Genomic DNA, 15,578 nt, shown 5'->3' on the forward strand with positions numbered 1-15,578 from the left:
ATGTATGATAACCCGATGAGAGATCTTGCTACCCACAAATGCCAATGGGGTGACGAAGACAACCCTTTTCGAGGTTGGGGATGGTGATATGGGCTACAACACTATCTTGGGAAGACCGTGGTTGCATGAGATGAAAGTCGTGTCATCAACGTATGATCAGTTGCTGAAATTCCCAACTCCCGAGGGGATTAAATAGATTAAAGGCGATCAACCGGCGGCAAGGGAGATGAATGCGATTTCGCTCACCAATAGCAAAGGGAAGGAGCACGCGGCACAAAAATTACAGGAACCAATGCCTACTCCTGAATCAAGTGAAGTCAACTAGGGGGGAGAGGCGTCAGAATCTTATCAGGTGCCAAGATATTTCCAGGTACCAGAAGAGACAGATGCAACAAAGTCCATATCGGAAGAGCTTGAGCAACTCACATTATTTAAAAAGTTCTTGGAGAGGAAATTCCACTTGGGGACAGGACTGCACCCCGAGCTCAGTTCTGGATTTTTTGAATTTCTCAAATTTAATGCCAATTGTTTTGCGTGGTCGCATGCGGATATGACAGGTATCCCGATGGAAGTTATTGTACACAAGCTAATCTTGGATCTCAGCATCCCTCTGGTAAGACAAAAGAAATGCCCTATTGCCGAGGCCAGAAATAAATTCGTCAAAGAAGAGGTAACTCGCCTACTTGATATCGGTTCGATCCGAGAGGTAAAGTATTCGGACTGGCTAGCTAATGTAGTAGTAGTTCCTGAAAAGAACAATAAATTTTGCATGTGCGTAGACTATAAGGACTTTAATAAGACGTGCCCAAAAGACTCATTCCCACTGCCAAACATCGATCAAATGATTGATGTAATGACCGGGCACGAGTTAATGAGTTTCCTTGATGCTTATTCCGGGTACAACCAAATTAAGATGAACCCGGAGGATCAGGAAAAAACTTCGTTTATAATGAATTTTGGCACATATTGCTATAATCTGATACCCTTTGGGCTAAAGAATGCCGGAGCCACTTAGCAACGACTCGTAAACAATATGTTTGAAAAACAGATAGGGAAAACCATGGAAGTTCATATAGATGATATTATTGTTAAGTCTTTGAACACATGTGATCATCTTAAGCACTTCCAAGTAACTTTTGACATCCTAAGAAAGCATAACATGAAGCTTAACCCCGAGAAGTGCGAGTTCGGGGTCAACTCCAGCAAGTTCCTCAGATTTCTGGTGTCACAGAGGGGGATTGAGGTAAACCCCGATAAAATCAAAGCCATCGAAGACATTCCGGACCAGCTATCAAGCATAAAAGAGGTTCAAAGGCTCATAGGGAGATTGGCTGCTTTGAGTAGGTTCATTTCCCGGTCATCAAAGAAATGCCACAGTTTCTTCATGCTGCTCAAAAAGAAGAACAACTTCGAATGGACCCCAGAATGCCATCAAGCTTTGAGGGATTTGAAAAAGTACTTGTCAAGCCCTCTGTTACTATCAAAGCCGGAGGAAGGCAAAAAATTATTAATCTACCAAGCAGTCTCAGAAGTAGCGGTAAGAACCATTTTAGTTCGTGAGGACGAAGGTACGCAATCTCCCATTTATTACGTTAGTAGAATTTTAACGGGAGCAGAAACTCGCTACCCACATTTAGAGAAGTTAGCCTTAGCTCTCGTAGTCGCCCTCGAAAGCTAAGGCCTTACTTCCAATGTCACCCAATAGCTGCGGTGATCACCTTTCCCCTGCGGAATATCTTTCATAAGCCCGAAATTTTGGGTAGGCTAGCCAAATGGGCCGTCGAAATGAGTGAATTTGACATAGAATATAAACCTAGGACTGCGATTAAGTCACAGGTTTTGGCCGACTTTGGGGCCGATTTTAGTCCGGGATTGCTGCCTCTGGCAACCAAAGAAGCAGTGATGGTGTCAGAAACGACATCAGGAGTTTGGACCCTATTTACGGAAGGAGCTTCGAACGTAAAAGGGTCCGGGCTTGGTATAGTATTAACCATGCCTTCGGGAGAAACCTTAAGGCAGGCCATAAGAATGGTCACTTTGACTAACAATGAAGTAGAGTATGAAACTTTGATTGCAGGACTCGAATTAGCCGGAGGACTAGATTCCAAGGTCATAGAAATCAAATGCGACTCCTAGCTGATGTCTACAAGATCTTTGAAGCCAAAGAGAAGCGCATGCAATAATACGTAGTAAAGGTTCATGCTCTGCTTCCGGGAGTGGTCAATTACACATATCCCGAGGGAAGAAAACTCGGAAGCGGACGCACTAGCTAACCTCGGCTCATCAATGAAAATGAAAGGATCGGATTTCGGTACGCTAGTACAGCTCATGCACTAGGTTCTGGACGCAGATAGCTACTATGAGGTAAATACGACTAATTTGGTATGGGAATGGAGGAATGAGATCATTGATTATCTCGAACACGGGAAGTTGCCCAAAGACCCCAAGGCATCCCGAGCGCTGCGTATTAAATGTTATGCGGTGCCTTCCTGAAGTTCCTTGGAAGGGCGACGTAAGGCTAAGCAACCGATGTCAGTGCGGTTGCTATGCGCCAACTGAGGTCCTCGCCATACGCTAGACTAGATTGTCAGTGTCGTATGGGAAAACCAATGTCGTGAGCAATTAAGCAGCAGAAAATGAGCAATTGATGATGAAAGCTGATGATTGTGTTGATGATGATGAAAGCTATTACAAGATGCAATGCGGTGTCGGGGGGGAGAGACACCAGTACAGAGAATTGTTTGAATGCTTGAATGTTTGAATGCTTTGGTCCCCCATAATAATGCTTAAAAAAATAAACCAAAGTTACATGAGTTGACCTAAGAAAGCTGTAAAAGCACACTGAAAATAAATGAAGTAAAACTACGCTATAATTACAATGAAAAGGACTTAGTCTTCTATGGAAGCAAGTCCGATGGCAGCAACTTTGTCTTGAGTATCACGGTCTGCGCGCGAATTGCTGTTGGCGTGCGCGACACTATTTGGATCTGCCAGTGGCTGGGCGCTGGTGCTTGGCATTGGGTCTGCGCGCGGGGAACTGTCTGTGCGGGCAGCGCTGTTGGCAACATGATGGTTTGTGCGCGTAGCATTGTCGGTACGCGCGGCACTGATGGCATTCGCCAGCCGCTGGGTGCTGAAACTGATTATCAATGGGGCGACAGAGGCGTATGCGTGCTTGTTACTTGGCGCTGCCAAGACCACGGGGCCGACCATGGCGCTAGGCGTTGGGAGGCTTGCCGGGATGCCACGGGGCGCGTCCAAGGGGTCATGGGTCGATGATGGAAAGCATCCCATGACATTCTCCCCCACCTGAGTTGGCGACGTCCTCGGAGCCTTACCTGTCGGATGATGATGATTGGTCAGGCTCTTGTTGGCTGGGAGGTCTGTTCCCCTCGGTGTTGTGAGATGTCTTTCTGAATGATCTTCCATGTATTTCTGAAATGGTCGGAGGCGGCTGACATGGAAGACTGGATGGATTTTCCACCAGGCTGGTGTGTTCAACTGGTATGTGGATTTCCCGATGCATCTTTCAATGGAAAAAGGCCCGATGTAGCTTTGCAATAGGTGAGGATCTTGGGTCCTCTTTGCAAATAAGTTCTGCCTCAGGGTTCTTACCATCACTTTGTCCCCTGCTTGATGTTGGGCAAAGCGAAGGTTTTGTTCGGCATACCTCGTTGCCCTCTCTTGGGCTTTGACAAGATAGCTCCGCACTATCTTCAAAGTTTGCTCCTATTCTATCGAGAAACTGGCAGCTCGATAAGATGATGGCATGTTTGGTGCATTCATATTTTGTGGGAGTAGCGGTTGCTGTCCGGTAACAATTTTAAAAGCGCTTTTGTTTGTATGGGCGCACTTTTGTGAATTGAAACACAGCTGAGCAGCATTCAGAAGCTTCACCCAATGTGTTTGTGATCCAGTTGCAAATTGGCGGAGATATTCCTCCAGCATGTCATTGAACCGGTCTGTTTGATCATATGTTTGCTGATGATGATGGTTTGAGTTGTAACTCAATTTGGATCCGAGGGAACTGAAGAGTTGGGTCCAAAATTTGCTAGTGAAGCATGGGTCGCAGTCACTAATGATGTTGCTGGGCATACCCTAATGTTTGACAACCTGAGAGAAGAAGAGTCAAGCTGTATCATCTGCCGATATTTTCTGTGGGGCTGCGATGAAGGTAGCATACTTAGAAAATTGGTCTACTACCACCATGATGGTTGCATGATTTCTGACCTTGGGTAATCCTGTGATAAAATTCAGGGAAATGCTTTCCCAAGGTCTCTGTGGGACAGGTAGCGGCTCCAAGAGTCCTGCTTGTGCTGAGTGATCCGACTTGTCCTTTTGGAATGCTTGACAAGTATTCGCATAATGAGGGGTGCCATGAGCTGTTGGCCGCCGATGATGTGATGTTTGTTTGATGATGTTGAGGGCAGCCGAAACCGTGAGTTCAGGTCTGTTGGTTTCCTCCTTTAACTGCATGGCCGTGATGTTTTCAGCGGCCATCTTCATGGGTATGCATGGTATGGTGCGGGGTTTGGCCCCGTTGTCTCCCATCATTAGGAGCATGTTGGCATATGGTACCGAGATGGTGTTTGTTTGCCTGAGGAATTCCAATCCCACTATCAGTTCGAAGTCATCGATGATAGCTATGCATAGGTCGAATATTCCCTTGTATGGGCCAAGCTTCATTGGCACTTCTTGGGCTATTCCACTCACTGGCTGAGATGGAGAATTGATAGCCTTGACACGACCTTTGCATTTTTGCACTGCTAGATCGAGGCGTTGCACCTGAGTTGAGGCCAGGTAGTTGTGGCTAGCACCCGTGTCTATTAATGCCCGAATAGGTCTGCTGTTTACTTTCATGTCAACGAACATTAAGGTCCTCTTTTGTGATGTGGGAGGCCTCTCGTCCGCCTTTCCTTTCCCTTTCTTGTTGATTGGAAATGCGTTCTTCTTGCGGTTGCCAGCACTGGTTCCTGCCAAGGTATCATGAATGGAACCAACAAATACGTTGAAGGCACCTACTTGATCGGGGCCATCTGAGTGGTCGGTATCTGACTCATTTTCAACAATCTGTTGAGCATTGATCTGTGTATTGGGACATTGATTGTTTCAATGTTCCCCACCGCAATGACGGCATTCTGATGGGGGCTTTCTCCCCTGATTATTGTTGACTGATGCAGCACTGTTGCTGCTTAAGGAAGGAGTCTTAGATTTGGATGCACCTCGATCTCCTCCGTTTCTGTTGGGGCCACCGTTGCTAGGTGGGCTCCCGTTGTATCCCCCTCGGACAGGCGGCTGGGGCCTATCCTTCTGAGTTTCTAACTGATAATCCCCAAGGCACTCTGCAGCTTGAATGGCCTTGGGCAGGGTATCTACCCGTTGTCTTTGCAGTTCTATACGAGCATGCGGTTTCAAACCTTCTATGAATGCGAACAGTTTGTCTTTGTCCCCCATATCCCGTATGTTTAGCATGAGTGCGGAGAATTCAGGCACGTAGTCTCGCACCGACCTGGTGTGGTGGAGTTCATGCAACTTTCTCCGTGCATTGTATTCCACATTTTCGGGGAAGAACTGCAGACGTATGGCGGCCTTCAGTTTTTCCCATGTCTGGAGAGTATCTTCACCGACCCTGATGGCTTCGTATTTGACTCGCCACCAGAGTTTTGCATCGCCTTGAAGATACATGGCAGCAGTTGCTACCTTCTTGGATTCCTCCAACTGTCCAACGGCATCGAAGTATTGTTCGATGTCGAAGATGAAGTTTTCCACTTCTTTAGCATCCCGGGCTCCGTTGTATGGCTTGGGCTCCAGAATTTTTAGCTTTTGGGGCATGAGGGCAATGTTCATGGCACCCCTGATGTGGTTTTCACCTCCTTTGAGCAGGCTTTGAAGGGCAGCATTGACAACATTGAGCTGGCCTGTCAAGTTGTCTATGGTTTGCTACATGACGATCAGTTTGTCTGCCTCTAGTTCCCGATGGGCTAAATCCTCGGCACGCTCCTGTTGGAGGTCCTCAAATTTGCCATGAATTTTGGTTGCCTCGACGGCAGCCGTTTCCCGGTCTTCCTCAGAGTCTTGACTGATGTTTGCTATGTCAATTTTTGCCTGCCGCATTCTGCGGTCCAGGTCGTCCAACCTTTGCACTAGGCTGGTTTTTAGATCAGGCAACGTATCCACGATGGGCCGTAATGCGTCAACCGTCTCTTCTAGGGTCGTGATGCGATCCCCGTAATTCACCATGGTCAGAAATGGTGATAATGATGGCAATGAGTTCCCTCGTCCGATGTCGAGCCTAGGCTCTGATACTAACTGTTACGCGGCGCCTTCTTGAAGTTTCTTGTAAGGGCGACGTAAGGCTAAGCAACCGATGTCAGTGCGGTTCCTAGATATTATTTATGACTGAGTGAGGCCGAGGGCCTAATTGTGAGATATTATACTACAGCACGTGAGTTGTCCGTGCAGCACGTGAGTTGTCCGTGCTGATCCTTATATTATACTATAGCACGTGAGTTGTCCGTACGGATCTAGATATTATACTATAGCACGTGAGTTATCCGTGCAACACGTGAGTTGTTCGTGCGGATCCTTATATTATACTATAGCACGTGAGTTGTCCGTGCGGATCCAGATATACTATGACATGTGAGTTGTTCGTGCAGTACGTGAGTTATCCGTGTAGATTATTGCACTTGGTCTGTAGGAGCCCCTCCGAAGTCTGTACACCCCCAGTGAGCGCGAGTACCCATTGAGTGTGAGTGCTGAGGGCTGAGAGCCGAGTGGTTGAGCTGTTGTGACGAGTTGAGTAGCTGTTACCATGAGAGGCTGTACTTTCTTTTCATTTGTTGTTGCACTTAGTTGCTATCTGTTATTGTTGTGAAATTCTCTGAAAGATTTATATCCGGATTACATGAACTTGAACTGTATAAAACAGATTTGACTTAAATTGCTGGAATTGAAAGCATGTCTACTCTCTGCTGGAATTACTGAAAATGAACTGTAACTGTGTAGCTCATCACTATCTTCAGTTCCTTATTTATTATTGTTACTTGCTGAGTTGGTCGTACTCATACTACACCCTGCACTTCGTGTGCAGATCCAGGTGTTTCCGGACATGGCGGGTGTTGATTCTTTTGCACAGTTGAGTTTTCGGAGATTCTGAGATAGCTGCCGTGTTTTGCAAACCTTGCCTCTCCTTCCCTATCTCCTTATTTACTGTATTTGGTCTCAGACTGTTATGGACCGTATTTTCCAAACTTGTATTCATATTAGATGCTCATATATTCAGTGACACTAGATCTTGGGAGTATTTGTATCGGTATTTGCGAGATTTGTAGATTGTGTTTAAATATTATATTTTCAAACTTAAAAGAAATTGTGGTTTTCTTGAGATTGTCGGCTAGAAATCAAGGCAAGACATGTGAAAGGATTCAAATAGTAGGGACCAAAATAGCAGAGCGGGCTTAAGGGAATCATTCAAGTTACACACATAAAATAGGCATGCACCAAGCAATGAGTTCCCTCGTCCGATGTCGAGCCTAGGCTCTGATACTAACTGTTACGCGGCGCCTTCTTGAAGTTTCTTGGAAGGGCGACGTAAGGCTAAGCAACCGATGTTAGTGCGGTTCCTAGATATTATTTATGACTGAGTGAGGCCGAGGGCCTAATTGTGAGATATTATACTATAGCACGTGAGTTGTCCGTACGGATCCAGATATTATACTATAGCACGTGAGTTATCCGTGCAGCACGTGAGTTGTTCGTGCGGATCCTTATATTATACTATAGCACGTGAGTTGTCCGTGCGGATCCAGATATACTATGGCATGTGAGTTGTTCGTGCAGTACGTGAGTTATCCGTGTAGATTATTGCACTTGGTCTGTAGGAGCCCCTCCGGAGTCTGTACACCCCCAGTGAGCGCGAGTACCCATTGAGTGTGAGTGCTGAGGGCTGAGAGCCGAGTGATTGAGCTGTTGTGACGAGTTGAGTAGCTGTTGCCATGAGAGGCTGTACTTTCTTTTCATTTGTTGTTGCACTTAGTTGCTATCTGTCATTGTTGTGAAATTCTCTAAAAGATTTATATCTGGATTACATGAACTTGAACTGTATAAAATGGATTTGACTTAAATTGCTGGAATTGAAAGCATGTCTACTCTCTGCTGGAATTACTGAAAATGAACTGTAACTGTGTAGCTTATCACTATCTTTAGTTCCTTATTTATTATTGTTACTTGCTGAGTTGGTTGTACTCATACTACACCCTGCACTTCGTGTGCAGATCCAGGTGTTTCCGGACATGGCGGGTGTTGATTCTTTTGCACAGTTGAGTTTTCAGAGATTCTGAGATAGCTGCCGTGTTTTGCAAACCTTGCCTCTCCTTCCCTATCTCCTTATTTACTGTATTTGGTCTCAGACTGTTATGGACCGTATTTTCCGAACTTGTATTCATATTAGATGCTCATGTATTCAGTGACACTAGGTCTTGGGAGTGTTTGTATCGGTATTTGCGAGATTTGTAGATTGTGTTTAAATATTATATTTTCAAACTTAAAAGAAATTGTGATTTTTCTTGAGATTGTCGGCTAGAAATCAAGGCAAGAAATGTGAAAGGATTCAAATAGTAGGGACCAAAATAGCAGAGCGCGCTTAAGGGAATCATTCAAGTTACACACATAAAATAGGCATGCACCAAAACTCAGAATCCAAATAAGTTAAGATATAAAAAAAATAGGTGTATAGGATAATGAGAACAAATATGAACATGAAAAGAGGCAAACAACATCATATTGATTCACAAAGGCCTGAATGACATGAATACAAATAAAAGAGAATAAAATCGTAAGAGTCTCATTACTCACCATTTTGCAGAATTAACGAGCTAATAAAGTAGATATTAAGAGCCAACAACTTGCTTTTCAGTAACAAAGAGAGAACAACAGAAACCCCAAATTTTTTAGTGCGTTAGAGTTCCCAAGGGCTTCAAATGAACCCCGGAAAGTGCTCACACTAAGAGAGGCCGAATAGTGGAATTTCGGTGGCCTTGGCTTTCAGCCAGCCAAGAGCCAAAGTATAGAACAAGAGAGTGAGAGAATGAGAGAGCAATAGCTTTTAGTTCTTAGTTAATCCAGTGATTAAAAAGGTCCGTAAAGGGGGAATAGCGGAGGGGTTTATATAGTGTATAAATCGAACAAGTAAACATGGAAAACAATTATTCAAACACAAATAAGGAAAGAAGATCAATCAAGTTTAAGTAGGTTCAAGGAAAGTCACATGCATAGCCTATTCCGAATCAAAATAGATAAAAATCAGACAAACCCTAGTTTGACAAATGGTCAAAATTAGCCAAGAATCTCGGTGAATCGGACCCATACGACCTTATTGAGAGTGTATACATATGGATTTTCGTCTGAATCTTAGAGGTTGAGGATGATTGCACTCGATTCGAAGAGGTAATACTTGCCAAAATCAGGCAAGTACTAAGTAATACCACGAACGAATGAATGATAATACGATTGTACAAATAAGGTAAGCAGATCGTGAAAGAATTTCATGATTTAGCTGGGTTTTGAGGGGATTTGTGAGGAGGCGTCTAGGGTTTGGTGTAGGAGTGAGAGAATGCAGAGGCGGCTGGGGTGTAGGAATGGGATTAGGGTTTAGCGTGAGGGGATATTAGGGAAGGTAGGGATTCATTAGGGCTCGTTGATCATTTGAGATCAACGACCAGGATCGAAAAGGGAATGGGCGGGTCATTTGAACGGGGTACCGACCGGGTTAATTGGAGGGGTTGTTTGATTTGGGCTGGGGAATTGGGGTTAGAGGTTTTGGACGCCTGGGCCATTAAATTGGCCCATAATTGGCTCAAAATTAGGCTACAAATTAAATACGCGAAAAAATTATAAACAATATTTAAACAAATATTTAATAGATAATAAAATATTACTTATGCAACAAAGTGATTGAAAATAATAATTTAGCATCATAAAAATATAAAATACTATGTTTACATAAATAATGTAATAAAAGAGCACTTATGTATGAACATAGGCTATTACTGTAAAAAAATCACATAAATAACTAAACTACAAATATAATTATATGAAATGATATAAAAAATATTTTAAAATATGTTTCTGGGTCTAAAAATAATAAATTTGGATGATTGAGTTATTGCAAATAATTTAAGTGAATAATTAGTAAATATTCAAGTAATTTAAATGCAAGAAAAAGCTCTGAAAATTATGGAAAATTATGGAAAGTACTTGTATAATTCTTGCAAAATTATGTAATGATGCAAAATAACATTTTGAATATATATATATATATATATATATATATATATATATATATATATATATATATATATATATATATACCATTTGAAAAAATGTGAGGGCAAAATTGGGTATCAACAGCTGCCCCTCTTTACCTGGGAATGATGAAAGAGTTGTCGGGTAAAGAAAATGATTACCAATTTTGGCCGAATTGAGTGAGAAATGATTTGATTTGAAAAATGGGGGCGAACCCTGGTTCCTGAGTTTCCTACATACCCCTGGTATTACGAAAATCAGGCCATGTGTAGTTCTGGATCCAACGGCGAACGAAACCGGTGGAGTTATTATAAGAGTGGTTGCATGTTTCGAAAAGGATCTTTTTGGGTAAGATAGTATCGTAGGCGGAGTCATGAATGTGAAATGAATGTTGCGGTCGTATCATGCACAGATGTTTTAATGGTCATAGAGTGAAAGGTAGGCATTGTCGGTTACTTTGAAGAAGTCAAAGGATGTGAACGATGTGAACGAAAATCAGAGCGAAGGTTGCTCCTGTTTGCAGAATAGTTACTCCCGAGTTACCTGCAAAACTTAAAACACAGCGCATGCGAATATATATGGGTTATTGCTAACATGATACAAATTTCCTTTGGACCATGAAGGTTGTCTTTGGACAAGGAGGATTATGTCCTTAGACCATGACGTTCTGGGCCATGTAGCGTATGACAAGGGATTTGCAGACCATAAAATGGTTTCCTCGGGCCATGAGGATGGTGCCTCTGGACTATGACACCTCTGAATAATGATGTGCAATTTTAAGAGATCCTCAGGCCATGGAATGGTGTCTCCCGGCTATGAGGATGATGCCTTCGGACAAAATGACGACATTTCAGCCTATGAAATGCAAAGATAGGATGCTTAGTCATGTGAGAAGGCTTAGTCTTGTGTGAGATGAGGGCAGTGCTTAGCCCGATGCGAAGGAGGGAGGCAGTGCTTAGTCTCATGCAAGGAAGGGCAGCGTTTAGCCTTGTGCAATTACGGAGGCAATGCTTAGCCTTATGCAATAATCGGAGACACTTCTTAGTCTCATGCAAAAAGGGAGACAATGCTTAGTCTCATGCAAAAAACGGAGACAATGCTTAGTCTCATGCAAAGAAAGGCGGTGCTTAGCCTTATGCAATTATGGAGGCAATGCTTAGCCTCATGCAGGAAGATGAGACAATGCTTAGTCTCATGAGGGAAGGCAGTGTTTAGCCTTATACAATTAGGGAGGCAATTCTTAGCTTCATGAAAGAAGAAGAGACAATGCTTAGTATCATGCAGGGAAAGGCAGTGCTTAGCCTTATGCAATTAGAGAGGAAATTCTTAGCCTCATGCAAGAAGAAGAGACATTGCTTAGTCTTATGTAGGGAAAGGCAGTGCTTATTCTTATGGAATTAGGGAGGCAATGCTTAGCCTCATGCAAGAAGAAGAGACAATGCTTAGTCTCATACAGGGAAAGGCAGTGCCTAGCCTTATCCAAGAAAAGCGATGAGCGACGATGAGAGAGTGAAGTATTTCTTAGCTGGATGTGTTTGCGTTTGGTAACTTATCATCACAAAGGTATTGATTTGATGTGCGTATGTATTTGTGAATATTGATATTTTTTTGTGCCTTCATTGAAAGAAAAATCGTGAGTTTTGCAGGGGAAAGATCGGTTCGTGCTCTTGACTCCTTGCTCTGTCTTCACTCTTGTCTTAAAGTCTTGTTTGAGTTACCCTGGGTAACATCTGGCTGTCATAAAAATAAATTTTTCGAAAATATGTATGCATTTGACAAATTATTTGCAAAAATATAGTTGTTTCAAATGCATTGTAGTTTGTGAGATCAAATAATTTAGATGCACCCGCGACTGCGACACATTTAGAGACATTGCAACTTCCTTGCTTTAGAATTTTGAGGGTCCTCCTCAACATTTTGCCCCAGTTTAAGTGCATACTTTTGACAATACTTTTCGGTTGTTCCACACACGATGATGTTGACTGAACTTACGATCTTGCCCCAGTTTCTGATCATGGAAAAATGAAAATTTTATTAAGATGTGATCGAACCCACAGGGCTGCCTACATATCCCCTCTTAAACGAGAATCATGTCAAGCGTAGTTCAGTTACATCAAGTGAAGAAATGTGAACGATCCTAAACATAGTATCTTTTGACTGCGTTTGAGTTGATAGATTTTGGCCAAATTTCTCCGTCCATTTCTGCAAGTATAAGTGCTCCTCCTGTTTGTACCCGATGAACCATATAGGGACCCTGCCAATTGGGTGAAAACTTTCCCTTGGCTTTATCTTGATGTGGGAAGATTCATTTTAGCACCAATTGCCCCGGTGTGAATTGCCTTGGTCTGACCTTTTTGTTGAAGGCTCTTGCCATCCTGTTCTGATAGAGTTGACCGTAACACACCGCATTCATTCTTTTACCATCAATGAGAGCTAGTTTCTCGTATCGTCTCTGTACCCATTCTGCATCACTGAGCTCGACTTTTTATATAATTATTAAAGAAGGGATTTCTACTTCAGCGGCAATAACTGCTTCAGTGTCGTAAACCAATAAGTAAGGAGTCACCCCAGGTGATGTGCGAACTATGGTACGATACCCGAACAGAGCAAACGGCAGCTTCTCGAGCCATTATTTGTAATTATCTACCATTTTCCTCAATATCTTCTTGATGTTCTTGTTGGCGGCTTCTACGGCTCCGTTCTTTTGTGGCATGCATATTGTGGAGTTCTTGTGCTTGATTTTGAAGTTTTCATAAATGGACTTCATCAAATCGCTGTTGAGATTGGCAGTGTTGTCGGTGATGGTTGACTCTGGTACTCCAAACTGATAAACAATGCGGTCCCAGACAAAATCTACTACAACTTTCTTAGTTATAACTTTGTAAGATGCGGTTTCAACCCATTTTGTGAAGTAGTCTATGGCCACTAGAATGAATCTATGCCCATTCAAAGCGGCGGGCTCGATCGGGCCGATGACATCCATACCCCAGGCCGAGAAAGGCCAAGGTGAACTTGTTGCATTGAGTTCATTGGGTGGTACCCGTATCATGTCAGCATGTATCTGGCATTGGTGGCACTTCTGAACATATTTGATGCAGTTTATTTCCATAGTCATCCAGAAATACCCTGCTCTTAGTATCATTTTGGTTAAGGTAAAACCAGTCATGTGTGGTCCGCAGGTTCTGGCATGTATTTCCTTGAGAAATCTGGAAGCTTCTCTGGCATCGACACACCGTAATAATCCCAAGTCGGGAGTTCTTCTATACAGAATTCCTCCGCTTTGAAAGAAATGGTTGGCTAATCTTCGAAGTGTGCGTTTTTGAGTATGGGTAGCATGCTCTAGATATTCTCCCTTTGCCAAATATTCCTTGATGTCGTGGAACCATGGTTTTCCATCGCTCTCTTCTTCAACATGAGCACAATAAGCTAGTTGTTTATGAATTCCTATTGGGATAAGATTGATGAAATTCTTGTCGGGGTGTTGTATCATGTAATATAGAGCGTCCAATACATCTGCAAACTCATTTTGAACCCTTGGAACATGTTTGAATTCTATCTTCGTGAACCCTTTGATCAGCTCTTGTACACAATGCAAATATGGCAATATTTTGGTGTTCTTTGTAGCCCATTCTCCTAAAACTTGATGCACCAACAGATCGGAATCTCCAATTACCAGCTACTCCTGAACATTCATGTCAATGGCCAACCTGAGTCCCGTGATGAAAGTCTCATATTCTTCCATATTGTTGGTACATGGAAACCTGAGTTTTGCGGATACTGGATAATGTTGGCCAATTTTTGATACCAAGACAGCTCCAATACCTACTCCTTTGAAGTTTGTTGCTCCGTCGAAGAACATTCTTCAACCATCATATGCTTCAATGATATCTTCTTAGACGAACGACACCTCTTCATCGGAAAAATACATTTTCAATGGTTCGTATTCTCCGTCTATGGGATTTTATGCCAGATGATCTGCCAATACTTGCCCTTTGACCGCCTTCTGAGTTACATAGATGATGTCGAACTCACTCAGCAATATTTTCCACTTTGCTAACTTACCCGTAGGCATGGACTTCTGAAAGATATATTTCAGTGCATCCATCCTTGATATGAGGTATGTAGTGTATACAAAGAAATAATGCCTCAACATCTGAGATATCCATGTCAAAGTACAGCAGGTGCATTCCAGTAAAGAGTACCGGGCTTCGTAGGGTGTGAATTTCTTGCTCAAATAATATATTGCATGCTTCTTTCTTCCAGTTTCATCATGTTATCCCAAAACGCAACCAAAACCCCCGCATTTGTGAGGTACTCCGTGAGGGTATTGGGATACGGGTAGGAGCTCTCACCCTTTCTGGCAACTACTGACATGTTGGCTTATATGATGGCACCCATATTGATTGGGTACTCGGCCATAATAGATGCTACTAAGACTACCCGGGGGATTGGAAGATTGTTCTCATTTTGGCTCGGGTCTATACGGCTGAACACAAATGTTTGCCACCCTTTTTCTTCAAAGTTGAGGATAGCCCGTACAATGGGAACCCCCGCCGTGATCCACGATGGTGGTGGTCATGGAGCTGCCAAGATCTCTGCTAGCCAAGGGAGAGCTTCATCATCCATTGAAAATTTTTCCAAGTACTGGACTGGCTCCACCTCCTCTAACCCCAAGTAGGTGTTCAGGGTGTTTTGATCAAATCTGACCTTCAGGTTCCTCACCTTGGTCACATTAGTACCCTTCTTGATGTGTGCCACATTGGCATAGAATTCCCGTACCAAATGCTCCTTGGCATCCATAATACTCTAAGTGAACCACGTCCACCCTTTTCTCTCTCTGAATTACTTTGCCACGTTTGGATTGAATCTATCCAAATCCTTCAACAAAAATTGTCGCTCAAGTGTGAGCGATCTCTGGATCCACCACTCTCTTAATTTGGTAAATGTCGTCAAGCTTACAAATCTGTCTTCTTATGCCTCCTTCTTTTTCGACCTCTCTAGGATGCCCACTCTAGTGTCACCTCCTCTACCATCATCTGGAATATCATCATCATCATCCACTGCGACTGGTGCAGGGAGAGTATGTGTAGAGGAGGGTTCTAAACCCTGGCTGCCTTCATCTGAACCCTCAGAAGAGCTTGCTGAGGTGGAGGGTTCATTTCGGAGTTGGTATCTCTTAGGGAACTGTGGTGGTTTACATTGGGCCTCAGGTTGTTCCTCCACTAAGTGTCCCTCGGAGGCTTCCCTAGATGGGATATAAGAACTTGATTCTG

Source organism: Nicotiana tomentosiformis, chromosome 8 (assembly GCF_000390325.3).
Source record: "Nicotiana tomentosiformis chromosome 8, ASM39032v3, whole genome shotgun sequence".
In the NCBI taxonomy this organism is placed as follows: domain Eukaryota; kingdom Viridiplantae; phylum Streptophyta; class Magnoliopsida; order Solanales; family Solanaceae; genus Nicotiana; species Nicotiana tomentosiformis.